The sequence below is a fragment of the Chamaea fasciata genome, unplaced genomic scaffold, assembly GCF_029207755.1.
Source record: "Chamaea fasciata isolate MVZ Bird 193981 ecotype frontalis unplaced genomic scaffold, bChaFas1.0.hap1 SCAF_52, whole genome shotgun sequence".
NCBI classification, from domain to species: domain Eukaryota; kingdom Metazoa; phylum Chordata; class Aves; order Passeriformes; family Sylviidae; genus Chamaea; species Chamaea fasciata.
The window spans coordinates 206,379-226,162 of NW_027094137.1; the positions used below are offsets into that span (position 1 = coordinate 206,379).

The 19,784-nt window shown below is 51.2% G+C and overlaps 1 pseudogene; it reads left to right on the forward strand.

Moving 5' to 3' along the window:
- The first annotated feature begins 5,654 nt into the window (after positions 1–5,654).
- Positions 5,655–19,784, forward strand: part of LOC136304145 (inhibitor of nuclear factor kappa-B kinase subunit beta-like) — an 89,758-nt pseudogene continuing 75,628 nt past the window's right edge.

Sequence of the window (19,784 nt, forward strand, 5' to 3'; positions counted from 1 at the left end):
GGACGCTGTGGCCTGGGGACACCTGCCCCCTCCACAGACGTGCCAAGTACCCACAGGCACCAAAAGTCTTGATCTGAGAACACAAGCTCTTTGGGGTGGTTTGTCCCCGGGAGCTTCTTGGCTGTGCTTACCCGGGAGCATTTCAGAGACACACTGGGGACGTGGAGTTGCTGTTTGAAGACAGGGATCTTGGTGCCTTTGTTGCCAGTTTGTTCTTTTGCCTCTTCAGGCAGAGCAGGCAGTAGCAGAGCTGGCAGGCACTCGGAGTCCACCTGTCTTTTGGCTTTTAATAAGCTGCTAAGAGATGATGTGTTGTCCGTGAATCTTTGGGGGGCCACTCTTCTCCTGTGTGGCAAAAGACACGTTCCCTGTCAGCTTCCGAAGAGGCTGTTGGAGCTTCAGACCCAGATGGAGGCTGATTGTACTGCTAGTGTCACAGTGGGACAGAGTGAAGGGCAGGGAGAGGGGAATTCAATGGAGCTCCTGGGACTGAGGAGGCCAGGAATCCCCCAGGCACTGAAAGCACAGAGCCTTGTCATCTGCAGAGATCAGCACTGGGACAGGAGGGTTACAATGGAAGCAGAGGTGGGCAGGGAAGCAGAAAGAAGTGGCTGAATGAATATGATTTGTACGCTGAAAAAGGAAAAAGCTGAGCCTGATGGCATCTCCCAGTCACTTGCTCTGCATTTGTGTGTACAGAACATGGAGGCAGAGGCACAAGCAGAGCCGCCCAAACCTCCGAGTGACACGATGGCAGCGAGGAGGAAGAGCAGGGAAGACATCAGAAGAACTGAGGATCAATGGAAACTCCATCAGGAGAGGGGCAATCAACAAAACCATGTAAGCGGAGGAGTAGTAGCCACTCCCCTGATGGAAGGTTCTGTCTCCTGTTCTTTACGGAACTTTGGAGACAAGCTGCAGGCAGAGCTGCAGAAAACTCGGGCTAGGATCAAGGCATGGGAGAAGAGGCTGGAGGAAGAAATGGAGATTCAAACAGAATGCCGAGCGAAAATTTGTCTCCTCCTTGAGAAGCGAGAGGCTCTACAGAAACAAGTGAGTGAATGAGCAATAGCCACTGCAGTCACCAACCTGGTGCTTTCTGCCCTTCTTGCCTTTCCCCTGCAGAGCAGCAGGGGGGTGGGGTGATGCCTCTGAGTGCCATCCTGCTCCAGTGTGTGTCACAGGCACTCTGAAGGACACTCCCTGCTCTGCTGAATCTCAGCTGCTGCCCTGCACAGTGGCACTAGTGCTTTGGCCTTTTGGCCAGCAGTCATCTGAATGCATTCCTGCTGGCCTCTTCCTGCTCTCCTTGTTTCTTGAGGTGTTCTTGCAGGTGAACACGGTGACCCAGATGGATCTGGAAAGAAGCTGTCTGTATCCCTTGTGAATCTGGTCCTCTCCCTTTCCTCACAGTCGATGACTCTTGGCTTACCAGGACAAGCTGGACTCTCTGACTGCTTTGTTCTCTTTGACTTGAGGTGGAAGTGTTGACATCTCGCCTGGCAGCCTGCAAAGATTTCCATCAAGTGACTGGCAGCAAGGAGCCCCAAGATTCCTGTGAGGCACAGAAACTGTCCCAGGCAGCAGCGCTGCCGGTTGGGCACGTTCAGAAGATGCCGGAGGAAAAGAGGACTCCATGGGAGAAGGTAGAACATTTGAACAAAGAGCTGCAAGTGTGTCTGCAGCCCTTGGAGGAGGAAAAGCGTCCTTGGGAGAAAGTGGAATGGTCATTTTGGCAGTCACCCTTCAGAAAACCCACACAAATGCATTTTGGAGAAAATGGACAATGAATCTGGCCTTGCACTCCAGTCAAACCAGCCTTTGGCTTTGAGCCATCCAGTTTGAGGAGTGGACATCAGAACAAACCCATGGCAGAGCCCTGCATGTGGCTGACAGCATCTTGCTAAGGGCTTGCACTTGAAATGGGATCTGGGGCTAATCTCTGCCAGCCACTTTTCTTTCTGACACAAACTCCTTTGTTGTCTCAGATCTCCACAGGCTCTTCTGTTGAACCTGCAGCAGCAGCAGTGTCACCTGAAGGCACTAGTGCTGGCCAAGCTGTGCAGTGGAACCCGGGCAGTTCGTTCATCTCCAGCACTGACACGGCTTCTGCTCAGCAACAGGCGATGGAGGATGATGAGGATGAGTCCCTGGAGCTCCTGAGTATGTCTTGTGTCTTTCTTCTCTGAGTGACAGTGTATTGTGTGCACGTGCCAGCACAGCTGGACCCAATGATCCTCCTCCCTTTGGTGTCCCAGGAGCATTTAGGGCTCCCCACAGGAGAGGCTGTGCTCCAAGGCAGCAAGAGAGTGCTCTGGGTGTTCCCGCTGCCTCTGAGGGCAGCTTGGACGTGCCTGGGGTTTGCCTGAGCTTCCCCAGCTGCTAAAGGCAGAAGCAGGGGTTGTCCTTGCATCAGCAGAAGGCTGTGAGCTAGCAAATGATCTGGGCAAGTCCTGTGTGCTAGTGGCCAAACTGGATAGAATAGTCAGCTTCCTAAATTCTCCTTAGACTCCTGACTTCTCATCCGCCATCCGAGCAAAAAAAACCTTCACGGAAATTGATTGGTTTTGGCATTTTGTCTTTTGGTTGTGGTTTTAGTTTGGGGTTTTTTTCCGGATTTTTTTTGGGTAGAGGTTTTTCTCCATCTTGAAGGAGCTCTTCTGCCCCATGTGTCTTAGTGGCGTCATTTTGATGACTGTTCTTATTTACCACTACTACATCTGCAGGGTTTTTAATGAGAATATTTTATATTTGTCAGTGAGGACTCTTTGGAAAGAACATTAGGTGACAGCAGAAACAGAGAGCAAGAGCTGGTGTTTCTGGGCCCCCAATGAAAAAAAACAGATCCTTTTATTACAATCTGTATTTAATATCCTAGTTTTGTTCCTAGAAAGATACATCCAAGAGACATAGGCCTGGGACATGATCAGATAAAAGTGCACTGTAGGCATTTCTCAGGAGTGAGCCTCCAGCCCCTCTGCTGTATATTCCTCAGATCCATGGCACTTTTTCCTACCTGATTCCCAGTCATTCCCATGACTGTTAGAATGCTACCCACTGGCCCAAGCCCTGCTCAGATCAGTCTCTAGGAAAACACATCAAGCCCTTTGTGATTCTACAGCACAAGTCATTGAAGCTGCTTCTTGCCCAGAGCAGCTGCCGGTCCTGTGCCCTCAGATAAGACCTGGTGGGGCTGAGAAGAGAGCCCAGCTGACTCTCTGTCTCCCGTCACCTGTTGGCACAAAAGGGCACTGACGTGCACCTGGGTGTGTCTGCTCTCCAAGCCAATCCTGCCGTGTCCTCAGTGGGGGCAGCAGCTTGGAAGGGGCTGGGTGTGGCCGTGCCTTCTTGCCATTGCTTGTCAGTGCTGGTGCCTGGGCTTTGGCAGCTTTGTGGCGGTGGCTGCCCTGGCCCTGAGGGCTGGTGTGAGTGCCGAGGCTGGAGCCTTCCTTAGCTGGGAGAGTCCCGCTGCCGGCCGGCCGCTGCAGCGCGGAGCTGCCCCGAGGCAGCAGCCCCTGCTCTGGGCCGGCTCCTGCACGGCCTGGGCTGGGCTCACAGAGGGTCAGCATCTCCTCTGGGCAGCTGTCCGTGTCCCGCCGGCACCTGAGGAGCACTGCTGTCCCTGCTGCCCTTGCCCGCTGCGGGAAGGTGGGCACGTGTGCGGGGCTGAGAGGGCGAGTGCAATGGCAGGGACTGATCCCTGCTGTCAGGGGGAGGAGAAGCAGTGTGGTTCTTCACGTGGGCCACGGGCAAGGGCGTCTTCCAGCTCAGCCTGCTCATCAAGGGTGAGGGTCCTGCTGCTGAAGGCCCCTTGGGATTGGTTAGAGCATGAGCTGCTTGGGTTTACAAAGGGAAAGGCATTCTTTTGGCAAACTGCTGCAAGGTGGGGAAGATGCCCTCCTCTCCTGGGAATGCATCTCCCTGTGCTTTGTTTTCTGCCAAGGCATCTCTTCAAAGGACTGTAGAAATCAGTGCTGGCCTGCTTGTACTGCAGAGCTGCCTGTCTTGTTGCAATTGTTGTTGTTGTTGTTGTTACCCAGCTGGCCACAAAGGACTCAGAAGCCCAGACTCTAGAGCCCCAGCAGGGCTGCCTTTTATATCTCCTGGATAGTGGGATCTCTGCTTTCAAGTGAGCATCTTGCATTTTGTTTCCCTCAGGGCAAATGGGGAGCATGGAAAATCCCCGAAGGAAATACATTGAAGAGGAAATTGTTGGCAGAGGGTGAGTCCAACCACAGTTACTTGTACGCAATCATGGGGCAACGATTTGCTGCTGGAATATCTGTCAAGGGTGAAGTCAGGCAAGATGCAAACATATTCAGACACTGGGGTTAGTCTGCCCCATCTCTCAGTACCGGCCAGAATTTGGAAGTGTGGTCAGAAGGAATTGTCAGACACTTGGATTTCATTGCCAGAAACAGCAAGCACCCCTTTTTGTAGCAGGCAGATAACTGTTGCAAGGAACATTTCTTCCCAAGAGTTTGCTGAAGGAAATAGTGTGATCAGGATAAAAACTGCCCAGTTTAGAAACTGAAATCCAAGATGAAAGAATCACCTGGCCTTTTGAGCTGAGGCACTAAACCCCAATGCTTCAGAAACAGGCTCAGTGTCCATGCACTGGAGAGGAAAATGCATCATCTGCCTTCTGGCAGAGCCCTCCTGCATGCTGCAGGTTCGAGGCATTTCCAGCAGACATCTCCTGTCTGGGCTGGCTTTCACTCCAAGGTCTAAATGGCTTCTCCTTTCTTTGCTGCTGTTTTGTTTCTAGGGCTTTTGGAGAGGTTTGCAGAGCCATCGACACTGCCACAGGAAGACAGGTAAATGTCAAGAGCCCCTGCAGATTCTGCTGCTCTCCAGGGCTTTCCTCTCTCGTGTCAGCTGTGGCTGCAGCTGTGGCTAGAGCTGTGCTGCAAAGGCACAAGAAGCACAGACTGGTGCCAGCCTGCCAGCTGCATTTGGGACAGTCTTTGTCCTGCTCAGCTGCCAGAAGGAAGGCAAGGAGGGCAGCGGTTCCTTTCAGAGAAGGACGCTCTCCCTGGCTCTCAGTTGCTCCAACAAAGGTGGTGCCTTGGAGCATCTCACTGCTCTCTGGGGCTACGGCTTCAGAGTCCTGAATTCCCATTTCTGGCTGCCAGCAAATACATCTGAATGTTCCTGGCAGTTCCTTAGCCACCTGCAGTGCTGCACTTGGGAACTGCACGTAGGGAGAGATCTGCAAGGCGTCCCTAAAAGCCCCAAGCCCTGCCTATAGCCCGAGATGTATCCACAGAGTACCAAGGCACGCATTTCTTCCTCTGAAGTACAGACAGAGAAACAGAGAGTGTGCTCAGAGCTTTGGGGGGTGAGAGTTGACACACCATTTTTTACAAGTGGACAAGGCAAATTGTGGTCAGTGGCCACGTGTCCTGGAACTGGCCCCCAAAGGAGCAGAGAAATGAGCTGTAGGAATGTCAGTTCCTAATTACTCCTTTGTCTAATCGCAAGGCACTTTGGCAGAGCTCACCTGTGTCATTGCAAAATCACTCGCTCCATGTGTGTTGCGGTCTCATTCCACCAGCTTCTAAAGTTACTGATTTTCTGTGTCATTCTAGGTGGCCATTAAGAAAATCAATCTTCAAGGACCGAATAGGAATCAACAAGCGCTTAATGAAATCATGGTCATGAAGAAGAATAAGAGTCCCCACGTTGTGGATTATTTAGACAGGTGAGTGGTCATGGTCTCCTCCCATGAAGGTCTGTTTACATAGTAAAAGCATGCGAGGTTAAAACCCCACTTTGGACACTGGCAGAAAATAGAGCTGTTAATAATCAGTTAATTATTATTTCTCTACTCATCTCCAATGGATGGGAAGAGAGTGTATTTTGCCTGCATGTGTCTTCCCTGGCTTTCAAACACTGAGTTGGAACATTGGCCAAAAACCTGAATCAACCCTCCCATACTAAGTCAATACCTTGTAAGCTCACTGCCTCCATGTTGTCTCAGGATTGATTTTTTCAAGTTTCTTCAATGCTGATGAAGCATGCTAGAGAGGATTTCCCTTGGATTGTTGCCTCTTTTCCAGGGCTGGCTATGCCAGGAACACTAGGTGCTCCTTTCCAGAAATACCATGCGGGACAGGTTTTTCATCTTGGCTGATACTAAACTGTACTTTTTGCTTGCTGGCCATCTAAAATATCTCCTTTTTCACAAATGTGCTGTTCTCCTTGAGACTGCACAGACTGCAAACAATGCACAGCCTGAAGGGAGTGTCTATTCCTTGAATTCTGTCCTTGTCACAAAGGGACCCGGAAACAAGAATCAAGCAAAGAAACCAATGTATGCATGTTCATCTGCATGGCCTTGTTCCCTTCTTTCAGCTACCTTGTGCTCGACGAACTCTGGCTGGTGATGGAGTACATGGATGGAGGCTCTCTGGATGATGTCATCGCTGAGGTTCGCATATGTGAACACCACGTTGCAACCATCAGTCGAGAGGTGAGGGATCCCATCTGTGCGTCCCAGGGCTTGGGCAGGATTGTCTGGGAAAGGGGCTCAGGACAGGAGCGATTCCGTGAGCCAGGCTTTGTTTCTGTGAGGCTGATATGCTCTGGGCAAGCAAGAGCATCTCAAGCGAACTGCCTGCCAGTGCCCCTGCACTCACTGGACTCTGTTCTTGTCCTCTTCTCTCCTGCTGTTGCACTTTCACTCTGGCTCTTGTATTTGCTCTTCTCCATCTTGCCTCTCTAAACTTTGGCCTGTCTGCGCTGCATTCCTTGCCTGTAAAAGCAAAGGTGGGGGTGGCACTGTTTGAAAGGAGCAGCAAAGAAGAAAGACTCATTTCTCTGAGTCCTCAGCTGGAAAGGTTAGCAGTGCAGCCAGAGTGCTCTGTACTTCTGAGCACATGCACTGCAGCAGCAGTCATCCTGGCTGGTTTGCAGGGCAGAGTCTACACCAGCAGTTGCTGTTGCTCTTTGGCAAGCTGACATGCCTTTCTTTAGAAAGGTGCTGCTCTGCCTGTGTTGGAGCAGCGAGCTCTTGCCCTCAATGGCACTGTCTTCTGCCATTACTCCCCATTCCCCTGCAGAGGGAATCTTGGAGAGCTCTTTCCTTTGTTGTGTGATAAAATCACATCACTGATTTTTGCCCTCCCGTTTCTGGTTTCTCTCTCAGTGCCTGCAAGGACTGGATTTTCTCCATTCCAACCACGTGATACACCGAGATGTGAAGAGCCTCAACATCCTCCTCAAAACGGATGGCTCTGTCAAGCTGGGTCAGTATATTCTCGGTCAGGTGCAGCGTTCCAGGGATATGTGGGCTGTGGGGCTGCTTTTGAGTGAGTGCCAGCCCCCCCAGAATGGTGCTGGTGGCAGTGCAGGGAGCCTGTTGTGAGCTGACCACGCGGTGGCAACGTGCACAGACCTATGGCAAGGATCGAGCAGTGCACAATGGCATTGCTCTGTGTGTGTCCCTTCCAGAGGGAGGGGGCTACAAGTCTAAAGCTTCAGGGGAAGAAAAGACACTGCTGGAGGCCGTGTAAAAAATGTGGGGATTTTTGAAGCAGCCAATGCCATATTTCCTTGGCTAAAGTCCTGAGGAAACAGAGCAGGGACAGTTGTCCAGGAGATTCAGCAGCACATTCTCCAACTTCAACTGGGCAATTCTTTTCCTTGCTTTCCTAATTGCACAGGATTCAAATCAAAACGGTCTTTTGCTCTCTCCCCAGCTGATTTTGGCCTCTCTGCTCAACTCACCTATGAGCAGAGTAGACGGAGATCGGTGACCGGGACTGCTTGGTGGATGGTGCCTGAAATTGCAAAAGCTGAGTCCTATGGCCCCAAAGCAGACATCTGGTCTTTTGGAATTGTGGGCATTGAAATGGTGGAAGGAGAACCTCCTTACGGGAATAAAGGTCCTCTCTCGGTAAGGTGTAAATACTCTCTGATCCCGCTGTCTTTCTCCCCCATCCCACGTTCTGTGTGCCATTGGACAAAATGCCATTGCCATCTGCTGGAACTACTTCCACCACGGTCCCTTTCTGAAAATGTCCCTGCAGCACATCAGCATCTGCTGGGGTTTTGGTTGCATCCATGGGGGAACTCAAGCCTTAGCCCAGGCAGACAATCTCCCTTCTCAGGCAACACTGGGCTTTGGCTTAGAAGTCCTTCCAGCTCTTTTGGCCGTGTAGATGGCCCTACTAACAGGAAACAAGCATCTTAGAGCTGCTGTTATCTTTCCTGAAATGAAGGAAAGTAACCCAAACCCAACAAAGTTTCTAAAGCAGTGGTTTGGAGAGAAGTGTACCCCCATTCTTCTCACAGGGAAACTTGCCTTAACTGAGGGATTTCCTTTCTTTACTTTTAATTACCATTGTTTTCAAGAACCAAGGAAAAAGCTTGATGACTTTTATAGCAGCTGTGCTTAAGGGACCAACAAGTGCTGCAGAGATGCTTTTCATGTCATACTCCTTGGAAATACTAGAGTGAGTTAGTAGAGCAAAGTCCCTCTTCCAACTAGCCTGTCAAGCTGGTCAGGTGAATCCTCAGAGAAGCAAAGGTGCTTTTGCTGATGTAGTTTCCACTAAGGAGGTCAGTCAATGAAATCAGCTGCCAGGGCAAGATCTGCTGGATGCTGGAAAAGCTGTGACTGCATCAGGCTTTGGGTTTTTTGTTGGTCCAGGAAAGTCATCTCTTCCTCTGTGCCACGGCAGAAACTGCCACTGCAGAGTGCAGCTGAAACAATGGGATCTGGGAGAGCAGTTCCAGATGTGAAAGAAGCAGCTGAGAGACTCGTCTTTCCTTTTTCTCCAGGCTCGATTCCTGATAGCCACCAAAGGGATCCCAAAGCTGCAGCAGCCCAAGCTTCTCTCCCCTTTGCTGCGTGACTTCCTGAGCTGCTGCCTGCAGAGAGACGAGGAGCGGCGCTGGTCTGCCAAGGAGCTGCTGCAGGTAAAATGCCAAGGGGCTGCGGGGGAAACAGTGTCCCAGGGACGGGCTCCTCCTGCACTGAACTGCCAGGCATCAGATGAGCCTCGTCCTCCTCGCCTCCACTCTTGGTGCTGTTCAAATGAGAACAGCCAGGAATCCTAGACTGGGCTGGGCTGGCAGGGACCTGTAAGGGTCATCTGGTCCAAGTGCCCTGCAATGAGCAGGGGCGTCTTTCAAGAGATCAGGATGCTCAGACCTGAGATATTTCCAGGCCTGGGACATTTAGCAGCTCTTGCAGTAAGCTGTGCCACTGTTGTCCCACTGTTGCTCCTTAGACCTACTCTGACTCAATCCCCTTTTCATTGAAAAAAAGATTACCCTGCCTTTGGGGCTCTTAGCTTGGAAAGTAATGGTTCATTCTTGGCTTTTTTGTTTTCCTTTGTGCAGCATCCATTTGTAACATCGGCCAAGTCTACATCCAGCCTGGTGCCACTCATCCTTACCTTTAAGAGGTGGAAGGAGTTGACAGGAATGGACCAGTCACTTAAAAACTTTTTCTTCCATCACCAGCATTGTAGTAGATTGTAGAGTAGGATTTTAGCCTAGGATTGTAGGGTAGTATTTTGGCCTAGGATTGTAAATAAAGTTTCTGAAACCTCAAGTCATTTTGAAGATTCTCCTCCTTCTGAGCCTGTGAGAATGCTCAACATTTCCTTCTGAACTGTCCATTTTTGCTTAGAGGTGGAAAGTGACATTGATGCCTTCTTTGGTACGGTTTGAAGGGGGAGTAGGCTCTTCTTTCGTCATGCTCTCCGGACCGCAGTGCCTTTGGAATATGGCCCAGGGGCTGGGTTTTACCCAGCTGTGGCACTTGTGTTTGAGGCAGAAAGGGCAGTGGCATTTGCAGGCAGAACCAAAGGACGAGTGGGGCAGCCCAAATACCCTGTGCAGATGCAGGCCTTGAGCTCTGACTCGAGAGCATTTGGGTTGCTGCCACTTGCATTTGTATCCCTAAGTGCAATCTCTTTGTCTGGGGGAGAGTTTTGCCCAAGTGAGACAGCAGAAAGATCAGGGAGGCTGCTGGGAAAGGCGCAGAGCTGGTGCAGAGCTGTCAGCGGCTGCAGGGTGAGCCCAGGCCCCGCCTTGCCCAGGCTGGAGCCCCAGCAGAGCCCTGGCAGAGCCCGGAGCAGCCTGAGCCGGGGCAGAGGCAGCTGCAAGGAGGCCCTTGGAGCTGCAAGAGGCAGCAGCCCGGCCCTGGGTGCCTCTTGGGGGCCCCGGGCGAATCCTGCGCTCTCAGAGCCCAGCTGGCAGCCGGCTGCTCCCGAGGGGAAGCGTGGCCGTGCTGGGCACAGCACAGACCGGTGGCATCGGCCGTCCGGAGCGTGCACAGGAGCAGAGAAAGGCAAACCACAGGCGAGGGCTGCAGGCCTGGCTGAGGATTGCCACCCTTGTGCCGGCTGCCCTCTAACTCCTGGCCAAGGTGAGCAGTGTGTGCAGCGCTCTGGGCACAGGGGAGGGAGCCGGGCTGCTCCGCAGGCTCCGGCACAGGGCAGCCTCCTTCAGGCACGGCGCTTCTGCCGGGGGAACCGAGGCCAGCGGCAGGCAGGGACAGCTTGTCAGGTCACATCTGCAGGAGCCGGGGCCTCACACGGCTCTGGGAGGAAGCGCCTGCAGTGCTGGAGTTGTGCACTGAGCCAGAGCAAAGGGGTGAAATGCGGAGTGTTCTGCAGAAATATTCCGGGGCGCCAGGCCAGCCTGCTTTGAGCTCTCTGGCACACAGCAAGCACTGTGCAATGCAGCCCTGAGCTGCTGGGAGAGGGGTGTTAGAAAGGAGCCAACTCTTAGATGAAATTAAATGGGGAAAAAGTCCTCAAAGCCAAAGAGAACTGTTTCTGAGGAAGGATTCACCTGAGCTGGGTGTGTATCTCCCTCTCCCAAGAGCCAAACACACACACAACACACACACAGAAAATGCTGCTTTTTATTGCCTTTCCCAGCCCAGGGCGAACCGTGTCCCCTTTCCCTTTGGCGGGGAAATAGGAAACTTTTATTCTGTCCCCACCGCCTCCTTTTCTGTCCCCTCCCCTCTTACCCTACTTCCCTTTTGGTCTGGTCTTCACGCTGGCCCCTCTCCCAGCTCACAGCAACACCCAACAAATCAACTAGAACAAATCCAAACCCTAAATAACAACACCTAGAACCAACAACTTTCCTTCTTTCTTCTAATAACCCTTCAGCTGAAGCAAAATATTACCTCCTATCTCACTGAGGGAATCGGGTATGAGCCTGAGGCTTGTGCTTGAGCAGTGAACAGATTTGGGATTAGAAAGGTTTCAGTCAGCAATTTGTGTTTTTCTTTCTGAATTGCTGAAGGAAAGATACAATGTGGCTTCAGTCAGCAAAAACTATTTCAAGGTGCATTGAGGAAATGCTTGTGAGCAATTCCCAGAGAAAGAAAGTGTTGAGAAAATGTTGAACTGCAACAAATCGTGGATTCCCTTCCCATTAACAGTGTTGAACCCTCTATTCCCCCAGTGCAGTGATTGATGTGTGCAAGTGGCTACCTTAGCCTTGAGAATAGAGTAGTCTTCCTAAGAATGTAGCTGGAATGAATTCAAGGGGAAAAGAGTGGTTGTAGGAGGCTCTTGGGCATCAGAGGAGAATTGCAGGAATGGGATGTTCCCCAAATGACCACCAGAGACTCTCAAGAGAGCCCTACTCTCCTGTCAGTAACTTCTGAGAAGCGATTTAAATATGTCAACTAATTTGAGGGAATGTTTAACCTGTGAGTTTCAGCACAGTAATGAGTAGGTCTTGTTTCCATGGTTACAAATGAGTAGGTGGGATTTCTGGCTGAGCACGTGTTAGGAAAGTGATTCCCCACGCACCCAGCACTGAAATAAAGTCATGCCTCCTTTCTCACACCGAGCTGGCACCAGGGATCGGAGCCCTTCTTGGTAACTTTGATTTTAGTCGCTTCTATTGAAAGGTGAAAATGAAACCTTTTCCAGCTGTTCCCCTCGGGTTTACATTTCTGGGGGCCAAAGCTCTGTGCTGCAGGTGGCCCGCGTGTGTGCAGAGCAATGCAGCCTCCACAAAGCCCTTGGTTTCCCCACAAGTCATCATGATTTGTTGCCAGGTGTGCCCAGCTGTGGCAGGAGAAAGAGCCCGCAGTGCAGTGGGCGCCGTGCCCTGCCCAGCCAGGGCTCTCTGGCACAGAGGAGCAGCAGCAGCACCTTTCAACCCACTCCTGCCCTGGCCTCACCTGGGACACAGAAGCCTCTGGAAATCAGCACCAGCTGGCCCCTTCCCAGCCTGGAGCAGCTCCTGCTGGTGGGCACATCCTGCACTTCTGCTGCTTCCGAACAGGAATCAAGGCACAGGGGGAGACGGACATACAGAGAAGCCCTGGGCTAGTGCAATAAATGGGCAAATGCATGGGGGAATGTGTTAGGAATCATTTCAGCTGTCATGCCAATACTGCCTTCTCTCCTTTTCTCCCTTCACATTTCCTGTTCTTTTCCCTCTCACATTTCCACCCCTTCCCCCTCTCGAGTCTCACAGTTTTCCTGTCATGTTTGCCGCCCAAGTTTTACTTCTTTTCCCCACCCATTTCAGCTCCCTTTCCTCACACTTTGCCTCTCGCACTTCCCCAGCTTCCCGCTTTTTCCTGCTTTTTTGTTCTCTCACGATTCTCACAATTTCCCCCTCACTTATCCTGCCCTTTTCTCCCCTCATGCTTTTCTCCTTTCCTCAGTCATTTTTCTCCAAGTTGTCTCCTCATGTTTCTCACTTTTGCCCTCGTGTTTCCCAGGCTTTCCCTCTCCCATTTCTCCCACTTTTCCCCTCATGTTTATCATTCTTTCCCCCTCATGTTCCTAATACTTTTCCTCTAGCATTTTGTGCCCTTATTTCACTCCTGTTTTCTGTCATTTTTCCCATCCAACTTCCCACGCTTTTTTTCCCCCTAATGTTTTCTGCCTTTTTCTGCCCTCTGGTTTCTCCCTCTTTTCCCCTCAGGATTCTCACAATGTTCCCCTCACATTTGCTGCCTGTTTCTCTCTCTCTGCCAGTAATTTTCTCACTCTTTTCCCCTCACATTTCCCTCCATTTTTTCCTCTATGTTTTTCAGCCTTCCTTGATCATGTTTCTTAGAATTTTCCCGTCATATTTCCTGCCTTTTCCTCCTCTCACCTTCCTCTCCTATTTTCACTCACGTCTTCACCATTTTCCCCTCAGTTTTCTCAGCCTTTCCCACTCAGGTTTCCTTCCCTTTTCCTCCCTCACACTTCCCTCCTTTTTCCACTCCCATTTCTCACACTTGTCACCTCATGTTTTCTGCCTTTTTTCCCCTCACATTTCTTAACCCACTGAGTCCTGTCAGTGACTCTTCCTCTTCAGTAGTTGATGAGCTTCTTTTCTTCTTTCCTGCAATCCCCTCCTCCAAAGAATGGGTGCCAGAGCAGCGCTCCAAGAAGCCCCTGCCCGTGTGTCTGCTGAACAGAATGGCTGTGCTCGACTTGAACAATCTCGTGAAGAACAACCTAAACTGCAGTGGACTTTCAATTCCCTCTAGTCTTCATAGTGTTCTAAAGAAATGGGTACCCTGAGGGATACACGTCGCAGGTGCGCAGCCGCTGCACCATCCGCCTCAAGCAGATCCCATCTCCGTTTTCATCACCTCACACTCACTGTGACTCCTGCCTGGACGAAACCACTTGTGATGCTGCTTGATGCTAATTGGAGTCCATGTGCACAAGAAGTGCTTTTAGCCCTCTTTCAAAAAAAAAAAAAAAAAAAAGTTTTTATTTTAAAACATTCAATGCCTGGAGTTTCGTTCTATTTTCCCCTATTTGAATTGCCTTGACATCAAAGTACTGCCAGTTGGCGTTCCAAACTGGCTGGTCTGTGTTTGTGTGCACAGAGCAAAGGTGCCAGACCGTGTCCTTTTCCCGGGTGTCCGTTAATGTCCATTCCAACAGACACTGCAGGGGGGCTCAGCCTGCCCCACGCAGGATGGCAGCCAGAGGGCTGAGGCTGCGCCTCCTAGTGAGATCAGCCGCCCTGGCAGCCCGGCCCCAGCCGCCATCTTGTGTGTAGTTCTCCAGCCCTGGCCGCCATCTTGTGTGTGGCTCCCTCAGCCCTGGCCGCCATCTTTTGCACTGACCTAGTCCAGCTCTTAAGCGAATGTGTTGCTGTTGTGTCGGCAGTCAGGGTCCGCCCCAAAGACACCAACACCAGCAGGACCGGCTACAGGGAATGGCACGGGTTTGGCTCAAAGCAGCCAGTCCTGACTTGTCACTGTCCTTTATCCATGAACACGTCCCCATATGCAGCCACAGCAAATGTCCAACAGCAGCTCCATCAGCCACTTCCTCCCGCTGGCGTTGGCAGACACGCGGCAGCTGCAGCTCCTGCACTTCTGCCTCTTCCTGGGCATCTCCCTGGCTGCCCTCCTGGGCCACGGCCTGGTCACCAGCGCCGTAGCCTGCGGCCACCACCTGCACAGCCCCATGTTCTTCCTCCTGCTCAACCTGGCCCTCAGCGACCTGGGCTCCATCTGCACCACTGTCCGCAAAGCCACGCACAATTCCCTCTGGGACACCAGGACCGTCTCCTACGCAGGATGTGCTGCACTGCGGAGGATTTCGGCGAGGGAAGAATGCAATCAATCAATATGATTGCTAAAGCATTGTTCAACTTTATTGCTCATAACATCCGTTCTTATACTTTTGCCCGAAGCGTTCAGCATACTTGTCAAATTATAGTTGGTTAGCATACACTACTCATCTATACTTGATTGGCTATATCAAGCGTGAGAAGGTTCCTCCTCTTGGCATGCTGAAAACTTTGTATACGTGCTTACTGCTATGCTCTATTAACCACAAGTTCTTTTATCTTTGGCCTGTGTCCGTGCTTACTGCTGTCCCAAGGACAGCTTGTCTCAGCAGCGCGTAGGCTGCTAGCACTTGGTATCGGGCCATGAGGCCTCTAATGATCCGTGGCCTTGCACTGCTAACCATTCTTCAACAATTCCCTCTTTTTTATTTTGTGCAACAAACGCAGTGTGTTGAGTAGTTACTGTTTCTGCTACGCGATACATCATCTGTTGCAAGCAGCAAAAAAAGCAAGGTACCAAAAGGACAAGCAGTAAAATAACAATCACAATATTGATTACATGTTGCAGTAGGGAGGTTATCCAAGGCCCTCGCCCGAAAGATCTTAGCCAATCTGTTAAAGCCAAGCCTGTGTCTTGCTGCAAATCACTAGTGAGTTCTTGCAACTTAGCTATTTGGGTATGAATTGACATGGAGTGATATCTCTGTACTGCCTTGTCAAACTGCCAGAGCAGTTGTAGGTTTTCTCTTGCCCTTAAGTCTTCAATTAAGTGTACCGCCTCTAACCCTGGCTGTCCAGTATCGATGTGACTCTTGCAGGGTCATTAGCAGGACGGATCCATTTACTAGGTATCCATTGGGGCCCTGTGGGGGTAAGAACACAAACATAACCTCTACCCATGTACTGAACCTCTGCGGGACCTTCCCATACTCCAGTTTTGGGATCTCGGTACATGACTTTAAACAATGGCTTAGTTGCTTCCTCCTTTACTCCGCCTGAGTGGATGACCGCAGGGGGCTCCGAGTGGTCCCCCATTACACACAGATAGTTTAATACAAATAGTGTTTTTGATAGCATGGTCTGCACATCCACCTCCTCCTTCTATTTTAACAGATAATCCTTGAGTGTTTGGTGGGCTCGCTCCACAATCGCCTGACCTGTTGGTGAATGTGGGATACCTGTGATGTGTGTCACACCCCACTTCTGTAAGAACCTTTGGATCCTGCTGCTCACATATGCAGGGCCATTGTCTGTCTTAATCTGTTCTGGCACCCCCATCACCGCAAAGCAAGTAGTTAGGTGTCGTACCACGTGGAGAGCTTTCTCTCCCGGCTGCGCTGAAGCCCAAATAAATTTACTGAAAGGATCAATTGTAACATGCACATATTTCAATCTACCAAAGGAGGATACGTGAGTTACATCCATTTGCCAGATGTGATTGGCTCCAAGGCCCTGTGGGTTTACTCCCATCCCTAGTCCAGGCCCATGCTGACTACAGAGAGGACAGGATCTGACAATACCACGGGCATCATTCAGAGATATGCGAAACTGTTTCTTTAGGCCACGTGCATTCTGGTGAAAAGTCTCATGAGCAATACGTGCCTGCTGAAATCTGTCTTGTGGTACTGCAACAGAAACCAACTGATCAGTTATGGCATTACCCTGACCCAAACCTTCTGACCATTTGTGGCTTCGAATATGCAAAATTGCAAAAGGAGCTGAGCGCAGCCAAACAGCTTGCCTCAGCTGTCTCAAAAGTTCCCATAACCTGTCATTCTTTATATCCTTTATCAATGCATCCTCAATCCGCAGCACCACCCCTACTACGCATCATGAGTCTGTGACAATATTTACACCCTGACCAGGCCAATTCATAATGATCCAAAGGACAGCCCTTAATTCTAGCGTCTGCAATGTGTCCTCAGTAGTCGCGTCCACGTGCCCTCCTCCATCCATCCAGATCAAGGCAGAGCGTTTGCTTTGTGATGTCAGGGCACGGTTGCCACGTGGTCATGGTGACATCGCAAGGTTGCCTTGGTGCCCGGAAGGCCTCAGGGGTGTCAGAGCAGCTCTTGGGCTTGCTCGGTGCAGGAACTTGGTCCTGTGCTTGAGGCTTTTGTCAGTGGGCAGCTGCTGACTGACAGGAGACTCCTTTTAGCTAGCGTTAGAGCGCACTCTGCAAACTTGCACAGCAGTTGCCACAATGATTGGGCAACTCGCCGCTGCAGTTTTCACTGTTTATGGAGTTACTTATTCCTGCTATTTCCTGACTCACCTGGCAGGTAAGTAGAGGTTTTCCCTGAGTGTCACCTAACCTGGTTTTTGTGTCTTCCTGCTCTTTCTTAGTGACTGGGTTGATTTGGAAACAGAAAGGCCATTGGGATGCCGCTTGGGTAAAGCTCCTGTCAACATGTTCAGCTCAAAAGGGGGCGTGTGTAGCCACGGCCGTGTGGGCAGCATTTGCAAGGGAACCTGCAGGGGTTGCGTTCCCTCCGTGGGAGAGTCTGTGGCAGCAGAGTTTGCCAATTCCTCCATTGCTGGGTCAAGCAGGACAACTTTGAAAATGTAGACTGGGAGGCCTTCTTGGAAGGTCTTCTGAAAATGCTCTGGTTGTCTCCAGTTTTCTCAAAGCATCTGCTTCATTTTCCCTTGCCTACTGCAGGTCACCTGAGCCGGGTATTCAGAGGTGCTGATCCCAAGGTGAGTAAGGAAAGAACATTTGATGTTCCTGGTGTTTAAGAATCGTGCAGCAAGCTGTGAGCTTGGCCTGTGGCAGTAGAGTGTAGAGGGCCAGCTGAGTAGGCTGCAAGAAAATCCATTTCCATGTCTACAGCAGCAAGAGCAGAGGCATCACTGCCTATTTCCTAATTTTCCATTCCAGAGCTTTAAAAGAACTAAAAGAGAAGTTTTGCAGAGAGAATGGTGCTTCCTGATAGTAGTCAGGGGGAATATGTAATTTGGAGCAATTTGCAGTGTCCAGTTGAATCAGCCCATTAGAATTTCGGCAGAGTGACTTAGAATCCCCTTGCTCTCCAAGTTGATGATTTGTGCTTAGTAGAGCTGGTTCTAGAGCTGAAGAGAAAGAAGGTTCTAAATGAGCCTGTGTCTCACGCTCCTGTCTGTCCACAGATCACTGAAGGAAGAACAGACTCCCCTCCGGCTTCCTCTGCTCCTGGACAAGAAGCCGAAGAGGAGCCAAATGACCACAAGGCTCCAGCTGTTGTCACCCCACAGCCGGAACTTTCCCAGCCAGTAAGTGCCACTTCTGGAGGGTGCTGTCTTTAGTGCGAGGCAGAGCTGCAAGTTTCTGAGCAGCCAGCTCTTGCTGTTGGTGGCTGAGGATGATAAGTGCTGCAGTCCTGCCAGACCTAGCCATTCCCCTCAGCCAGTGACAGCTGGAAAATGGGCTTTGAGCTGCCGTGTTTAGGCCCCAGCTTGCTGGGATTCTGATAGGGGCCAGCCTGGAGCAGGAAGGTTCCCTGTCTGCAGAGGAGGGAGCATGTCAAAGGCACTGTGCTCAGCCTTGGTGGATACGTAGGGGACGCTGTGGCCTGGGGACACCTGTCCCTCTCCACAGACGTGCCAAGTACCCACAGGCACCAAAAGTCTTGATCTGAGAACACAAGCTCTTTGGGGTGGTTTGTCCCCGGGAGCTTCTTGGCTGTGCTTACCCGGGAGCATTTCAGAGACACACTGGGGATGTGGAGTTGCTGTTTGAAGACAGGGATTTTGGTGCCTTTGTTGCCAGGTTGTTCTTTTGCCTCTTCAGGCAGAGCAGGCAGTAGCAGAGCTGACAGGCACTCGGAGTCCACCTGTCTTTTGGCTTTTAAAGAGCTGCTAAGAGATGATGTGTTGTCCATGAATCTTTGGGGGGCCACTCTTCTCTTGTGTGGCAAAAGACACGTTCCCTGTCAGCTTCCAAAGAGGCTGTTGGAGCTTCAGACCCAGATGGAGGCTGATTGTACTGCTAGTGTCACAGTGGGACAGAGTGAAGGGCAGGGAGAGGGGAATTCAATGGAGCTCTTGGGACTGAGGAGGCCAGGAGTCCCCCAGGCACTGAAAGCACAGAGCCTTGTCATCTGCAGAGATCAGCACTGGGACAGGAGGGTTACAATGGAAGCAGAGGTGGGCAGGGAAGCAGAAAGAAGTGGCTGAATGAATATGATTTGTACGCTGAAAAAGGAAAAAGCTGAGCCTGATGGCATCTCCCAGTCACTTGCTCTGCATTTGTGTGTACAGAACGTGGAGGCAGAGGCACAAGCAGAGCCGCCCAAACCTCCGAGTGACACCATGGCAGCAAGGAGGAAGAGCAGGGAAGACATCAGAAGAACTGAGGATCAATGGAAACTCCATCAGGAGAGGGGCAATCAACAAAACCATGTAAGCGGAGGAGTAGTAGCCACTCCCCTGATGGAAAGTTCTGTCTCCTGTTCTTTACGGAACTTTGGAGACAAGCTGCAGGCAGAGCTGCAGAAAACTCGGGCTAGGATCAAGGCATGGGAGAAGAGGCTGGAGGAAGAAATGGAGATTCTAGCAGAAGACCGAGCGAAAATTTGTCTCCTCCTTGAGAAGCGAGAGGCTCTACAGAAACAAGTGAGTGAATGAGCAATAGCCACTGCAGTCACCAACCTGGTGCTTTCTGCCCTTCTTGCCTTTCCCCTGCAGAGCAGCAGGGGGGTGGGGTGATGCCTCTGAGTGCCATCCTGCTCCAGTGTGTGTCACAGGCACTCTGAAGGACACGCCCTGCTCTGCTGAATCTCAGCTGCTGCCCTGCACAGTGGCACTAGTGCTTTGGCCTTTTGGCCAGCAGTCATCTGAATGCATTCCTGCTGGCCTCTTCCTGCTCTCCTTGTTTCTTGAGGTGTTCTTGCAGGGGAACACGGTGACCCAGATGGATCTGGAAAGAAGCTGTCTGTATCCCTTGTGAATCTGGTCCTCTCCCTTTCCTCACAGTCGATGACTCTTGGCTGACAGGGACAAGCTGGACTCTCTGACTGCTTTGCTCTCTTTGACTTGAGGTGGAAGTGTTGACATCTCGCCTGGCAGCCTGCAAAGATTTCCATCAAGTGACTGGCAGCAAGGAGCCCCAAGATTCCTGTGAGGCACAGAAACTGTCCCAAGCAGCAGCGCTGCCGGTTGGACACGTTCAGAAGATGCCGGAGGAAAAGAGGACTCCATGGGAGAAGGTAGAACATTTGAACAAAGAGCTGCAAGTGTGTCTGCAGCCCTTGGAAGGGGAAAAGCGTCCTTGGGAGAAAGCG